At 40.6% G+C, this 17,063-nt stretch overlaps 1 protein-coding gene across 3 annotated transcripts in view; it reads left to right on the top strand.

The window, feature by feature from the left end:
* adgrl1a (adhesion G protein-coupled receptor L1a) overlaps positions 1–17,063 on the top strand; it is a 259,597-nt gene that overhangs the window by 72,939 nt on the left and 169,595 nt on the right. The window contains exon 2 of one of the 3 annotated variants that reach the window (XM_051714891.1): positions 11,150–11,270. The exons of the other annotated variants lie outside the window; for them this stretch is intronic. The gene's annotated coding sequence lies outside the window, so the exon portion shown is untranslated. The remainder of the gene's footprint in view (positions 1–11,149; positions 11,271–17,063) is intronic. 3 annotated transcript variants of the gene reach the window in all.

Raw genomic sequence — 17,063 nt, 5'->3', positions numbered from 1 at the left:
GTCCAGCTGATTTGGAGTCGATTCGTTCAAGCGCAAGTAGACCTGTTTGCTTCCTGGGAATCCTCCCACTGCCTGCTCTGGTATGTCCTGACTGAGACTCCCCTGTGCAAGGTCAGGGAGGACGAGGATCAGGTCATCTTAGTAGCACCCTACTGGCCCACCTAGACTTGGTTCTTGGACCTCACACTCCTTGTGACAGCCTCCCCCCTGGCGAATTCCCCTGAGGAGGGATCTCCTCTCTCAGGGACGGGGCACCATCTGGCACCCGCAACCCGACCTCTGGAATCTCCATGTCTGGCCCTTGGATGGGACACGGAAGACCTAAGTGGCCTACCACCCGCGGCGGTAGACACTATCGCTCAGGCTAGGGTGCCCTTTACAAGGCGCCTGTATGCCTTGAAGTGGCATCTGTTCACTAAGTGATGTTCTTCCCGACGCGAAGACCCCCAGAGATGCGCAGTTGGGTCGGTGCTTTCCTCCACCTTGAAGGTGTACGTGGCCGCTATAAGCGGCGCACCACAATGCAGTTGACGGTAAGTCTCTTGGGAAGCACAACTTGATCATCAGGTTCCCTAGAGGCACGAGGAGGTTGAATCCTCCCAGACCAGCCTCATTCCCTCATGGGATCTCTCCGTGGTCCTGCGGGTCTGGGTCTGGGAGTATACAACCTCCCTGTTTTAGCCCTGACTGAGCTCACATCCATCAAGAGGGTAAGGGACCTGCAGGCATTTTCTGTCAGCGACACATGCCTGGAGTTCGGTCCGGAATACTCTCACGTGGTCCTGAGGCCCCGACCGAGCTATATGCCCAAGGTTCCCACGACCCCGTTTAGGGATCAGGTGGTAAACCTGCAAGTGAAGCTGCCCCAGGAGGAGGCAGACTCAGCCTTTTCGTTGCTGTGTCTGGTGCGTGCTTTGCACATCTGCTTGGATCACACGCAGAGCTTTAGATGTTCTGAGCAGCTCTTTGTTTGCTTTGGAGGACAGCGGAATGGGAGTGCTGTCTCCAAACAGAGGATCGCCCACTGGGTTGTTGATGTCATCACTTTGGCATACCATGCCCAGGACGTGCTGCCCCCCTTGGGGCTTCGGACACACTCCACCAGACCTCCTGGGCCCCGACCAATGGTGCCTCTTTGGCAGACATCGGTAGAGAAGCGGGCTGGGCAACACCCAATACCTTTGCAAGGTTCCTCAATCTCCGGGTTGAGCCGGTTTGTCCCGTGTGTTGTCAGGTACGAACAGGTAAGTCGGCGGGACAACTGGCCAGGTGTACCGCTTGCATATAGCGCCTTTCCCCTCCTGGAGGGGGAGACATGCGCTTTTTACACCCCAGCTGTGTTCACGAGGTCGTGGACCCTGGATGTCCTTCCCCCTTAGCCCTGTGGCAGGCAAGTCTGCAGAGAAACTCGATGCTGGCCCAGTATGTGTGCTATTAGGCCCTGTACTGGGGTAGGTGCTCCACATGTGCTGGTTGCCTGTTTGTAACCCCATGTGATGTATCTTCTGCAAGACGGTTTCCCTGTTGGTAAACCCGCTTCTTCTTTGGGCAGAGTTTCCCTCTGCCACCAGTTGCTGTGTTTGTAGAGCTCCATCCCCTCTGGGTAGGACCTACCATGGGGACTTCTCCACATGCGACACTGCCAACAAGACATGGTAAGACCATGTGACATATTTCCACGCAATTGCCTCCCCTTCGGGCAGGCTGTGGTCTCCACGGTGTCTTCCCCTTGGTAATGGACCACCCCCCACCCCCCGACGCGGACACTTATGGCCCCCAGCTGAATGATTTCCATTCTTCTTTGAGGAGAAAAGAAGAAGAGAAGAGGTCACGGCTGGGACGGCCTGTCCCCATTTTGGGCAGTCGACTTGTCCCTGAGGTGCGGGTGACCGTATGGCACTCGTAGGGGCATTTGGGGAGGTTACGTGATAGCCAGGTGTTCTGGCTACGAGGCATGCAATGGTTTACCCGTCTCGCACCATCAGTCCACGTAACAGTTCAGCTAGTGTCACTACATCGACACAACATCGAGTGAGTGACAGACAGGAAATGTCCTGGTTACTTTTGTAAACTCCGTTCCCTGATGGAGGGAACGAGACATTGTGTCCCTCCTGCCACAACACTGAACTACCCGCTGAAATGGCCAGGACCCTGTCTCGGCTCATCAGCACAAAACCTGAATGAATGGGTTGCAAGCCAGCTCCTTTTATACACGTATGTCCAGGGGAGTGGCATGCAAATTCTTCTCGGCAATTCCCATTGGCCTTTTCTCAAAGATCAGAGGTGTCTGGGGCTCCCAAGAGCGACCCCTAGTGTCACTACATCGACACAAAGTCTCGTTCCCTCCATCAGGGAATGGAGGTTATGAAAGTTACCAGGATGTTTTGTTACACACTCCTGTTGTCTCGTAAACCAGCTAAATGAGTAGTATGAAAAATGCACATACACTAAACTGTACAGTCAAAATCCATAAGTAAAACCAAATTATTACCAATACCAATTTGCTTCCAAAGTCATTCTTTAATCGACTTAAAGAAAATACAGTTTCCTACTTGTAATTACAATTTAAGATGGCACTAAACTCGGAAATACGATCATTTCGACATGGCACACTGATACTACTCTTTGTAACTAAAACACATAATCTTATTATACATTTCCCCCTTATATACAGTATATTAATTGTTTTTAGTAACTTTTTGTTAGTGGCTTGTAGTGTATATAACTACTTTTTGTAGCTTGAATGTAGTTCAACTGCTTAACATTATGAGTACCTTGTATCTTGGCAAGCTACAATACAGCTTCAAAGTAGCTTCACAATACCCTTATGCACTCATGCTTTGCACCGACATATGCACACACAAAAGCATACTCTCTCCCTGTTACACACACACACACACAGACATGCAGAACAGGGTTCACAGGGTAGCTGAAGATGGATCAATCGATCCATCCCTTGTTTGTTGAGAATGCAGAAAGGAAGGAGAGAGAGAGAAAGAGAGCAAGACAGTGACAGCATCTTGAAACAAGCAGAAAGAGAGACATGAGACACATACAGTAGAGAGTTCCAATAGAAATGTATTCTAGGTTAAACCCCTCCAGCTTTTGACAGAGTCTGGCTGCTATGTATGAGAGAATGACATGGTATTAAATAAAGGAGAATATTGCATTAGTCACAGCTCTCGGCGTCAATCAAATTCTCTTCCACACAATCCAACGCAACTTTCCGCAGTCTTAGAGCTCCCAGCCTGGAGTAAATCGCTTTACGTTCACATTTTAATACATCACCACTGCAAAGTCGATGAATCACATATACCAGCATGAAACTAATGACCCTAGTCTTAATTTGTATATAAACGCGGACCATAAATAATTTGCAGATGAATGAGATCATTTAACGAGTTGATTTGCATTTGTTTACTTATAAGAGACATTACAAAGCTGTGTCTTTGCCACCCTGCCTTGATTAACATTTTATTTCTATTCAACATTTCATATATCTTCACTAGATCCGAGCCAGATTCTGTCAGCAGCTAACAGGGGGGCGTGGCCAAAGTGAGTTTTTACAGTCAAAGCATGTCGCCTAAATTATTCATCCGTTTTAAAAGAGATCAGAGCAGGCACGGTCTTTTGATCTCATTGGAGTTGTCCCCTGCTCCGCCCTGATTGGTTTTTGCTCTGCCCATGCCCGCATGCATTTGCCGGCGATATATTCCTTCTAGCTTTGTCTGCGTGGCTTTCATTATTTAAATGAGCAAAGAAGTAAAGAGGTTGAGTGAGCATATGAGGATAAAAGAACAGGGGAAGCTACATTGAAAATATAGCTTGTCAAAGTACAGACTAGTCAGAATAGCTGATCAACTTCAGTGAAGTTACCTTTTTTAAAATTTACTTAGCTTCACTACAAGCTTCTAAAGAAAAGTAGCTGACTACATTTAAGCGCAACACTTTTTCTGTCAGAATCACTTTATACATACATTTACATTTGTATACCCTTTCAGGCAAATCATGAGTAAAACAGCAGATTATCAGTTCTTATTACACGGCTCTCTGGAATACTTGATTCTGATTGGTTACTGGTGCCATCTAGTGGTCTGATATTTCTCAGTAAAAACCGCACATCCACATATCAGACCGCTCATCTGGGTATTGCGAGCCATCGTTCCTGCTTCTCCACTCACTGTGCGATCTCTACAAGTAAGCTAATAAAATAATTTCAACTCAAATCAATGTTTCATGTAAATTTTTTAATTTATTTGGCAAGTCTTGTAATGAGATGCATAATGAGCAGTCAGACATTCATTAAGTACAAAATAATCACCAACAGGACCGGAGGTGGATTTCAGCTGTTCAGTGATTTCTTTCTTCTTACATAATTATGTAATTTCAATGCAAATCAATATGAAATGTCCATGTATTTATTTATTTGGCTAGTAGCCATGTAATAAGTGGGATAATGTACAGTCAGCCAGTTGTTATCGCAAAAAAAAACAAAAAAAACAAAACCTTCAGGGTCCTGATCACCCTGTCGGGGTTTATTTTGCGATAACATAAACACTTACTTTTCGCCGTCTTCCTCACACAATGCTATCTTATGACACCTAAACACTTTTATCATTTTTATTATAGTGCATGACTTATAAGCAATACATTCTAATGTTTGCATTACATAACCACCTACATTTACAAGCTTGTTCAAGTGTTGTCAAATTGCCCGGTAGCTCAAACGATAGAGCATTGCACTTTTGACACAAAGGGCCAAAGGGCTTCAAAATGACTTGTTTTTTTCTGCAATTGCATTTTTCATTTGCTTTTTATAACACTATCTGTTCGGTGTAGGTTTAGGGTTGGGAGGTTGTTTTGTTCATTTAAAACTTGAATTTTCATGGGATCAGGCTGTAGTCCATTTCCAAGCTTTGGCGAGGGGGAAGATTATTCCATCACCATATGTTTTTGTAAAATTATAATACATTTTGCCATGTGCAGGGACTTTTTGAATTGGTTCGTTTAAATGAAGTTCCGAACAGTCCGAACCAATTCACTAAACAGAATCAGACTTGCTAATGCTCCATTCAAGAAAGAGAGTAAACATTTTAGGCGAGTGCATTTGATTATTATCTCAGCTCACTCGGTTGCAAAGGTGTGTGTGCAGTACAATGTGACAAAATAGTGATGTAGAGTTTTGACGCTGCTTGCTGGAAAAAGTAGCTCGTTACGGAAAAGCTGCACTGTTTTGAAAACAGCTGAACTACTGTCACTAGAAAATGTAGTTAAGTTAGTTGTGTTACTACTTTAAGCTGGTTATTCCCCAGTTTCTTTCCCCAAATGTGTCCATTCTTTCATTGTTCTTTTGGTTAGATCGGGACAAAGAGCGCTCGAGCTAGCGAGACGTTAGAAATAGACAGAGCAAGTGGAGTGAGACCATGTGTGTGTGTTTTTCATCTATTGTAAGTAGTCTAACAGACCCTCTGGATTCACTCTATGCTCTAATGACCAGTCACAAGGCAGCGGCCATGCTAAGCCTCAGTCTTCCTGCAGCAGACTGTTCCTAATTAACAGATGCAGCGAGTGGAAAGCAGCACCTGCTAAGGTATGACTGCAGGTTTTAGCCTTGGGCTTTTTCCACACGCTCACACACACACGTTGCTACATTATAAGGACCGTATCACTATGACATCCTCCTCCGGGGAGCCGATGTTTGTTGGAGAGTGTGTTAAGAGGCAGAGAGAGTAATGTGTGGTGTGGAAAATTTCCTGTCTGTGCTCTGGGGCAGTACGCTTATAAAGTAATTGTGTGTGTCCGTGATATGTGCGCTACTGTAGTTTTATGAAGCAGCAAATGCCCAACTCTCAGGTCTAAGCTTAAAGGTATAGTTCACTTAAAAATGAAAATTGTGTCATTATACGCACGCCAGCACATCTTTCAAAACCTGTATGACTTCCTTTCTTCTGTGGAACCCAAAAGGAGAAGTTTGGAAGAATATGTTGGCAGCTCTTTTTCATATATTGAATGTTAATGGGGACTGAAGTGGTCAAGCTCCAAAAATGACAAAAAAGTACCATAAAGGCATGCGATATCTTTGTGTGATTAACAGACAAGACATTAAGTCAACACTGACGTCAATGACATTTGGACAAGAGTAGGGGTGCACTGATAGATTGGCCACTGATCTAAATCGGCCAATCTTCGTCTTAAATCTGTGTGCCTAGATTCACGGCTGATATTTTTATAATTGAATCATGCTCAAAATCACAGATAAATTGGTATTCTAATGAATGAGTGCTTTCTCATCCCTCGAAGCATGACCCTGCAGCCACTGGAGGGTGTTGTTGGCAAATAACAAATTAAAGGTGCACTCAGTATTTTTTTCCTCATTTAAAAAGTTTTGCTTCTAAAGAAATGAAAAGTAATTCCGAAACGTATGAATAAAATCATGACCACTCGGGTGAGACGAAAAGTTTAGTCATTTCAGTAACCTTGTAAAAGCTCTCTTATTCTACATGGAGCAGGGGTGCCTCATGGGGGCCGCCATGTAAGCATCACATGACCAGCTGAATGCTACTCGCTTAATCTCAGTAACTGCCCTGTTACTGGACACTTTCACTCATGGATTAAATTAATCCTTTTTTTCTATGCATAGAGAATTTCCACAATGGCACTGGTAACTGTAAACTACTGTGTTTGAATGGTGCAGCATCCAGGCCACTAGGTGTCAGTGTAAGCCATACTTCGACATACTTCTAAATATGCGTAAATGTAACATAAATATGCAAATACAAATCTGAGTATACATACACTATATTGCCAAAAGTATTCGCTCACCTGCCTTTAGACGCATATGAACTTAAGTGACATCCCATTCTTAATCCATAGGGTTTAATATGACGTCGGCCCACCCTTTGCAGCTATAACAGCTTCAACTCTTCTGGGAAGGCTTTCCACAAGGTTTAGGAGTGTGTTTATGGGAATTTTTGACCATTCTTCCAGAAGCGCATTTGTGAGGTCAGACACTGATGTTGGACGAGATGGCCTGGCTCACAGTCTTCGCTCTAATTCATCCCAAAGGTGCTCTACTGGGTTGAGGTCAGGACTCTGTGCAGGCCAGTCAGGTTCTTCCACACCAAACTCGCTCATCCATGTCTTTATGGACCTTGCTTTGTGAACTGGTGCGCAGTCATGTTGGAACAGGAAGGGGCCATCCCCAAACTGTTCCCACAAAGTTGGGAGCATGGAATTGTCCAAAATCTCTTGGTATGCTTAAGCATTCAGAGTTCCTTTCACTGGAACTAAGGGGCCAAGCCCAGCTCCTGAAAAACAACCCCACACCATTATACCCCCTCCACCAAACTTCACAGTTGGCACAATGCAGTCAGACAAGTACCGTTCTCCTGGCAACCGCCAAACCCAGACTCGTCCATCAGATTGCCAGATGGAGAAGCGTGATTCATCACTCCAGAGAATGCGTCTCCACTGCTCTAGAGTCCAGTGGCGGCGTGCTTTACACCACTGCATCCGACGCTTTGCATTGCACTTGGTGATGTATGGCTTGGATGCAGCTACTCGGCCATGGAAACCCATCCCATGAAGCTCTCTATGCACTGTTATTGAGCTAATCTGAAGGCCACATGAACTTTGGAGGTCTGTAGCGATTGACTCTGCAGAAAGTTGGTGACCTCTGCGCACTATGCGCCTCAGCATCCGCTGACCCCGCTCTGTCATTTTACGTGGCCTACCACTTCGTGGCTGAGTTGCTGTCATTCCCAATCGCTTCTACTTTGTTATAATACCACTGACAGTTGACTGTGGAATATTTAGTAGCGAGGAAATTTCACGACTGGACTTGTTGCACAGGTGGCATCTTATCACAGTATCACGCTGGAATTCACTGAGCTCCTGAGAGCGGCCCATTCTTTCACAATGTTTGTAGAAGCAGTCTGCATGCCTAGGTGCTTCATTTTATACACCTGTGGCCATGAAAGTGAATGGAACACCGGAATTCATTTATTTGGATGGGTGAGCGAATACTTTTGGCAATATAGTGTATGTAACCAATGCTGTGAGTTGTGACAGTCAGTGTGGGGAGCGATCAAGCACGCTCTCAGTTTCAGTTGCTCCAACACTTGCAATTTCGGCCAATCAAACATGGCCACACTCTCAATCTCTCATCGGTCACACATCCCAGCGCTATTCTGTGCGAGCCCCAATGTCCGGCCATTCAGCCCCGTTTTGCAGACGGCCCACTGGGAAAATTCCTGGCTCTCCATATGTCCAGTCCGCCCATGATGTCAGCTGTGTATGATGATATTCTCATGGTGTTTACTGGTTGCCAGTATGCCACAGTGATACTTGAAAGTGAAAACAGAACTATTAACTGTTTTTAATTCAAATTATATCAAAATTGTTAGCATTTTACAGTTCATGAAAATTGTATGTAATTAAAATATAACTGCTGCATATAACTTGCAAAATTGTGCCAAAGGGCACTTTAAAAAGAAAAATCGGTGATTGGATTGGTGTCGGCCGATCACAGTGTTAAAAAATTAGTGATCTTATTGGCCTCAAATTTCCTTATCGGTGCACCACTAGTCACAAGCGGTATTGGGTAAGTTACTCAGTCATTTACTACAAAGTACCAAGTCTCTAAAATTGTCTTGAAATTATTTTACTGATTACTTTTAAGTTACTTTCTAAAACACTTTTCAGATACGTTTTTGTTTTTCCACTCAAAAAGTTAAAAATAATCCAGTATTTCCTCCGCATCTATTGGCACACGACTCTCTGCTGTTACAGAAATACAAATGGATGCACATATGAACATAGCCCTAATTCATGTTTTCAATGTATTATACACACTCTTAAAAAATAAATGTGTAACCAAAGTAATGTACTTAAAATTAATTACCTTAATTGCAATTCAGTAACTGTTATATGATTACAAGAATTTAAAATGTACTGTGTTACACTACTTTTCTTACTAAAAAGTAATGATATTATAGTAACTAATTGCTTTGTAATCAGATTACATCCAGCACTGTCCATGAGACACGTGAGAACAAATGGCTTTTGGTGTCGAATGGCACATTTGTAGTTCGTAAACTTAACAAAATCAGTGAGTGTTTTAAATGGAACTGTATTAGTGTGGACATGGCTTTTGATTTTGTCCATTTCAGAGCTTTAGCGAAGGGCAAGAATATCAGTAAATAACAGAATAACCTGGATCGGTATCGGCTCCGATACTGACGATTTCGAACGGATCATGTATCGGTCCGACGAGCCCGATCCAAATCCGATACTGTGTGTTAGTCATGTTTGTTACTGTCAAGCTCAAAAAAATGACATAAAAGAACCATTAAAACACAATTAAAGCAGTTCATATGACTCGTGCATTTTATTCAAAGCCACTTGAAGATGTGCGAAAGCTCTGTGAATCACAAAAGGCTGTGTTTAATAAGTAAATATATAAAATGTACCTCCAGCGCGTTATTGTATGGCGCTGCTCTGTTTACACACACACACCCGTGGCTATTTTTAGCCTTCACAACTGTGTGCAATATTTGAGTGCTAATCACGAACAACAGCTCAGATGTAGATGCTCAATAGTTTGGTTCACTTATAATATGCATTTAGAACAGCACCAGAGGTGCATTTTACCAGAATTTGAATAAGAAGCAAATTAAACTACTGTGAACTTGCCTACAAACAGACACATACAGGACTTTCTGGAGAGTTCAGAATATCAAAATAAAAGCGTGAGGGTTTTAAAAGTTAAAGGTGTCACAGAGGCAGAGAAATGAACTCAGTAGCAAGGTTTATTGAACAGATTATTGAAACAGTGAATCCAGTTGAGCAGAGTGGCAAACAGCAGGTGAGTAATATCCAGACATGGTTTAGACACGATGAACAGATAACTCACAACAGTCTTATGATACTTGCAGGCAATAATGAAGACACAGGTATGTTTGACATAGTAGAAAGGTGTGGCATTTTAGAGATACTACAATGAGAACAGACAAACAGTGTGTGTGAAAGCAGGGTATATATGCTGTCCTTGATTAGCCACTAATGATATGCAGGTGCATGTAATCAGAACTCAGGGGAGAGTGAGTGCTGACGGTAGTGAGGAAGAAAGAGAGAGAGAGAGACTGGTGGATCCGTGACAAAAGGTGCACGATTGAGATATATTACTATATATTACTATTATAATATATTATTATTATTATCATTTGTTTACAAATTATAATAATATTTAAGTTGAATGGGTTCCAAAAAATAACTGTGTTAATGAAAAGTGAGCTGATTTCTTACAACTAAATTGAACAAAAAAGAGATCTGAATCCTTTATAGTCCAGATACAAGTAAAAAAAAAAAAAACATTGCAAAAAAATAAATAAAAAAAACGCGGCTTCTTTTCAACTGATGATTTATACTGGAATTACTGTTAATTTTGCTGCTACATTATCCAGTATACTAGTTAACAATAAAGTTTTTCTTAATAAGCTATACATTTATATTGAAATAATGTGTAGTTAGAGGTTTGTGTTTCTTTACATATTAAAGAGCACACCCAATTAGTTCCACACAATAATATAAAGACATTCTAAATTGATTATGCAAAAAAACAACACTGGTATCGGATCGGATTCGGTATCGGCCGATACTGAGATTTCCGATATCGGAATCGGATCGGAAGAGAAAAAGTGGTATCGGTGCATACCTAGTCTTCACCCTTACAAAAAGCTATTGTATGGCTTAAGAAGACTTATAATATAGCACGACTTGTATGTAGTATTTTTATTGTGCTTTTTTGTCATTATGCAGCTTGACAGACCCAGTCTCCATTCTCTTTCATAATATGGAAAATATATTCTTAAATTCTCCTTTTGTATTCCACATCTTAAAGTTTTAGAACAACATGAGGGTGAGTAAACAATGACATAATTTTTATTTTTGCTTGTACTTTTGCTTTTAAACAGGAGAATGCGTGCACATAAACAGATAGATCTCTCTCGCAAATGTCTTTGTTTTAATCCAGCTTACTGTGCCTGGAATCTGGGATATGGATTTGTATCTCTGTAACAATATGGTGCATATTGTTATTGACACAATAATGCTCCGCTCTGTAATATTCTAATCTTTTATCTTCTTTCAGAGGTGAAAACGCTAGTCAGCATGTCTGTGAAGCTGTCCGCTTGCAGTAATGCATGAGCAGTAGAGAGAGAGAGATGCTGAATGGAGATTATGCCCCCCGTGACATCACCGCTCTTCTCAGTGTAAGCTTGACTGATCATTGGCCAATGCGCTTGGGGATGTTGTCATGTGTGTGAGAGTCTCTGGGTGAGTAACAGGCGTGTAGGAGTTCAAGCCTGGAGATTTGGAGACCCATCTCGTCGCTGGGTAACCACAGATGGCAGAATGGGGTCAACACTATCAAACTCTGTATATCACACTAGGCCCTTACATACATTTCATATATGTATGTTTAGGTCTGTTGCATCGTGTTCTTTTGTCTTCTTAGCATAGCAGTTTTTCACTTTGTGTAACACTAAGTGAGACCTTGTCAACTGGTGGGTCACGACCCAAAATTGTGTCGCAGGTCTGTTCTGATAGATTCGTGGACGGCAGGTAAAAAATGTTATGTATAGTTGAGATAGCAAAAAATAAGTAAATACATAAATAAATAAATAAATTAAAAAAAAAAAAAAAAAAGGCATATAAACTTTTAAGAAGGAAGTGGAAATGCTTCTCATTTGTTGTTGACGTGCATTCAAAAAAAGTCATTACCCTTACTCAGTTGAATTTGAGAACGTTTTTTACAGGCAATTTTAATGTCTTTCAGTCAGATTAAGTCAGTTTCATTGAGCCAACATAATTTTGTTGAGTTAGGTCAAATCTATGTACTATAGTAGTTTTAACTTCATTAGGTTCATCAGACTCAATTTACTATGGTTTCATTCAATTAATTTTCTTATGTTGGTCCAACTTAATTTATTATAGTAATCATTAGTAATGCCAGGTGAGCAAGTGTAAGCAGTGGTGTAGTAGTGACTGAAGAGGTGGGCATACTGTGTTTTTATCGAGGAGAACTAATATCAAACATAACCTTATACATAATAAACTGTTGTATAGGTATGACTGAGTGTAGTAATGTTCACGTTAACACGTATCTTATATTATGATATACAGTACATAAGAGTTAATGATCAGGCTGTTTTATTTGTGTACAAAAATGTTCTTTTCTGTGTATAGTGAAATAGCTTTCCTATTAAGAAATATAAATTAAGATCATTTGATATCACAAGGAATTTGAAATTCACAAAAGAAATTTGATACAATTATGGGACAACTCGTCATCTGTGAAGAGCATAAAAAAACTAGCATGGGTGCAGTGACACTCAGTATTTTCCAAAAGTTTAATAGCATAACTTTTTATTTAAATGCATTAATATTTTCACTTTTAACAGCAAGGTAAATATACAGCGCAAAATAATTATGGTGACTCCAGCGCTGCAGGTGCATCTCACTGTAGATGCTAGAAATGTCCCTCCCCTTAATGAAATGGAATATATGATTGGTTAGAAAATATCCAATCGGGTCTAAAACGAACGTGATGATTGGTAGCTCAGTTAAGTCGAACTGTCTTATTTCGCCCGTGCCTTCAGTTGCGGTCCCGCCTCCAACTGCTCCATGCAGAGAATCTCTGTATACTTACTAAAAATAATAATAATAATAATCACAATTCACTCAACGGTGCTGTGGCATCACCTCAGTATAATTAAAAGTTATTTTAATTTAAAGGTCAAAAGCCTCCTCGCTGTACTGGCGGCCATACGTATCATAACTCATTTTAGGTGGGCATACGGCGTATGCTCTAGACCAGTGGTTCTCAACCAGGGAGCCTCAGCACACTTTCAAGGGGGCCTCAAGTTGACTAAAATTTATTTAAAATAAGAAAATCTAAAATAATTCAACTTAATTAAAATGCTAAAAATACTTTAAGATGTATACCTACAAATTATAAACAGACTCTTTCTGAAACTTCTATAATCAAAACTTATCCATGATTAATTATTTTAATCAGGTGAGGGGGCCTTCAAATATTGTCTTGGACAGTTGGGGGCCTTGGAGTCAAAAAGGTTGAGAACCACTGCCCTAAACTACAGTACTGTGTAAGGACAGTGAAACTGTTGCACCCTCAATTTATTTGCAACTGCTTAAAGAACTAAGCGCTCAAATCAAGTCAGTCCTCAATTTAATGGAATAGTTCACCCAAAAATTTAAATTCTCTCAAGATTAACTCACCCTTATGCCATCCCAGATGTGTGTGACTTTTTTTCTTCTGCAGAACATACATTTAGATATTTAAGCTATATTCAGACTGCCACTAAAAATCAGATTTTTTGCATATGCATATTGTATCCAGATGAGTTTTGATAGTCTGGACAGCAAAAAACCACATGAAATCTGATTTTTCCGAATCTGATTCAAACCACATCGGGAGGTGGTTTCAAATGCGATTTAAATCTGATTTTTTCAGATGCGTCTCTGTCCGGACGCTCTGGCTGCTCAAATCGTATTTCAAATGGTCTTTTGCATCACTCTTAATGCGACACACAATGATGACATAAAAAATCGGTGATGGAAATGCCGGAAGTATTCATAAGCTGGCCGTGACTGCAGCACGGAACATCACAATATTTACCAGTTTTCATCCGTCGCTGAGTTTTTCTTGTACGACGGAGGAGTTCTGCACCGCAACTGGACAGGGTGCTTATTTGGAAAGCGAGATGATGCACCTCCATTATCTGTTTTGAAAGCATCGTCACGTGGGTACCAAAGCAACCCATGCAAATAGGTTGGTTATGTCTGAATGCGCAAATCTGATTTGATCACTTGCAATTAATAGTGCAGACAGTCTGCCTGAAAAGATCTGATTTGAGAAAAAATCAGATTTGCCTGCAGTCTGAACATAGCCTTAGAAGAATATTTCAGCTCTGTAAGTCCTCACAGTACAAGTGAATGGGTGCCAACATTTTGAAACTCCAAAATCCACATAAAGGCAACATGAAAGTAATCCATATGGTCCAGTGGTTAAATCCATGTTTTCAGACATGATATTATTGGTGTGAGAAACAGATCAATATTTAAATATTTTTTGTCATAATTCTCCTCCTTGCCCATTAGGGGGCGATATGCAAGAAGGATGTGAATCACCAAAAACAGAAGAAGAAGAATGTGAACGTTAAAGTGGAAATTGACTGAACAGGGAGAATAATTTTTAGTAAAAAAGGACTTAAATATTGATCTGTTTCTCACCCACACCTATCATATTGCTTCTGAATATGTGGATTTAACCACCAGAGTCGTCTGGATTACTTTTATTATGACCTCATGTGGATTTTGGAGCTTCAAAGTTGGGATCCACTGGTGTAACAGATCAGATGTGGGTCGCAGCTTGTGTGGGCCCCTAAAGTGGCACAGTAACGATGTGTGATGATCTAGTACATACTAGCTTGCACCGCAGAACGTTTGATCATGAGTCAGTGTTGTGGAAGAGTAAGTCTCTCACTGAATTATAGTCTGCATTATGATCTAAACATTAGTCTGATCTGTGACTGTATGCTTAAACATGACATTAAAAAAGGCATGCACAATGCATTGAAAGCTGATGTGTCATTTCTGCGCCACTAGCGTCACAATGAATTTAAACCCTAATAAACGTTTTTCCATAGATGTTCTGGTCCTACCCCAAACTCAAACAGAAGTGTTTTTGTAGCACTGTAGTGTTTACATCTAGGTCATGTAATATGATGAATTTATGAGTGAAAAATAATAGTCGGAAGCAAAAAAAAGTAGGGTGAGACTTTTCATTTTATAACTTGGGATTTAATTGAATTGCTATTGAATGGCTATGATTTTATTATAAAAAAAAATATAATAGTTAATAATAGTTATAATAGTAATAATAGTTAATTATTTTTCCCCGTCCACACAGCCTTGATTAAGATGAAAAAAAAAAAATTCATTTCAGAGGTGGAGAAAATAATAATAGTTTAATGAAACATTATGATTTTACTTTTCTTTACAATAGCATGCATTGTGCACAATATGACCAGGGACAATTTATTTAAAAAATCCGGTCAATCTTGATGTCATGTCGTCTTTAATGTATACAGCTCCCTTCATGTGATTTATGTTTATGTGGTACCAATAACCCACATAACAAAATGCCTGTTAGTCTGTGAACCACAGCCATGTGTGCATTACATCTTCATTACACACACAAACAAGCAAGAAGTTTACAAGCAGGCAAGTGTACACTAGCAAGCGCAGTCTTGATATGCGGGTAATGAAGATGAATCTGTCAAGGTCTAACTCAGTCGGGGCACAAGGGGTGGCAGCCTGCCAGTCTGAGACAACCTGTGTCGCCTGTTAAAGTGCAGGTACCACGCAAGTGGAGACCCAGTGATTCATTTCATTATTATGTCTTCACCATCATTATTGGTGGCACATAAGATTAATGTCCGAATGACACTTCTACCGCTTGCGTGGTCAATTAAGATGCCGTCTAGATATGCTCTAGCATAGATGTTTACAAAACATCTCTAATTTAAATTAAGTGAGTCTCAAGCACAAGAAATGAGAAGAGTGCGAGTGACAGTGAAAGCGAGAGAGAGAAATTTGCGGACTCAATGAGCAGTGAATTTACTCCGATGCCTACAGTGAAGATAATCAATTCTCAATTACCTCAATTCTTAATTTCTCGTCAACAGCAACAAGAACAATGCGCATGTATATTTTTTATTTAAATCACCTAGTTCTGAAATTTCTCTCCTTAGAAAAAAGCCTCTGTGAAAAAGCCTCTTGTGTCTCCTCTAGATTCAGACAAAATCTCAACAATGATTCAAATTGTGCTCAGTTGGCCAAGATGCCAAAGTCCGCAATCAAAACTCAGCTATTTAAATATGAATTCAAACACTTTCTCACATGCAACGCTAAGTGAAACAACCATGTGTTACATCTCAACCAATTTTCTAATTCTGAGCGCATTTTTCGTGTCAGTGCAAAGCGCAAGTGGGCATGGGTGGGAGTGTTTGCTCTGTCTGTGGTTGTAGAAGTTTATTTTTGCATATCGCCTTTCCAAAGCTCAGTGACATTAAACAAAGAAACATATAAGAAATATACATTACAAAACAATGAACAATGGGAGAGGAGCAAAGTATTTTTCAAGCAGGTGAGACACGGACAAGCAGGATGGAGCCAACAGTCCCAGAGAGGCCGAAAGAAAACATACAACGTACATCATGGCCCGGAGCAGCGCAGGCAACAAACAGAGCAGGGGATGCATTACATTCAGTACATTTACACTACTAAATTCTAGAATGGGCTGTCTTCATTAATATCGACCTTGCTTGACAGGAAATTAAATATACAATAGGACGCAAATGGTGCAATAACCGGAGAAGAACCTCAGAATTAAATTGCACTTAACCCAGCCCATTAGCCTAGACTTAGCACATGTTGGCACGAGAATATCAAAACATCATGGCCATCCCCACTGACTTTGCATCTGTGACATATCGCAAAGCGCTGTGCTTAGCATAGCCCTTTTAAAATAGGGCCCTCATATCAACTTTAATGTTGAGTTCCCATAGAAAACCTGAAAATATAAGGGAGTTGTAACATTTAAAGGCCTGGATAAGTCATGGAAATCAATAAAATCTTACAAAGTCATTGTAATTCTATTGTGAATATATTCACTATATATAATGTACATTGAGTGCAGATTTGTGTAAATTATTATTTGTTTTGTGGGATGTGTAAATATCTGTTTTGTAGCTTCTGAAGGGCAGAATTTTCGGGTTCAGAAACAAGTTTAGCTCAATTGACAGCATTTGTCGTGTAATGTTTATTTAAGGCAAAAAATTATTTAAACTCATTCCACGTTGGTTATAAAATTACAAATCGTGGTTACAGTGAGGCACTTACAATGGAAGTGAATGGAGCCAGTGCACAAACATTAAAATACACACTGTTTCAAAAGACAAGAAAGAAAACATTATACA

Source organism: Myxocyprinus asiaticus, chromosome 13 (assembly GCF_019703515.2).
Source record: "Myxocyprinus asiaticus isolate MX2 ecotype Aquarium Trade chromosome 13, UBuf_Myxa_2, whole genome shotgun sequence".
In the NCBI taxonomy this organism is placed as follows: domain Eukaryota; kingdom Metazoa; phylum Chordata; class Actinopteri; order Cypriniformes; family Catostomidae; genus Myxocyprinus; species Myxocyprinus asiaticus.
This window is presented reverse-complemented; position numbering and strand designations above follow the sequence as displayed.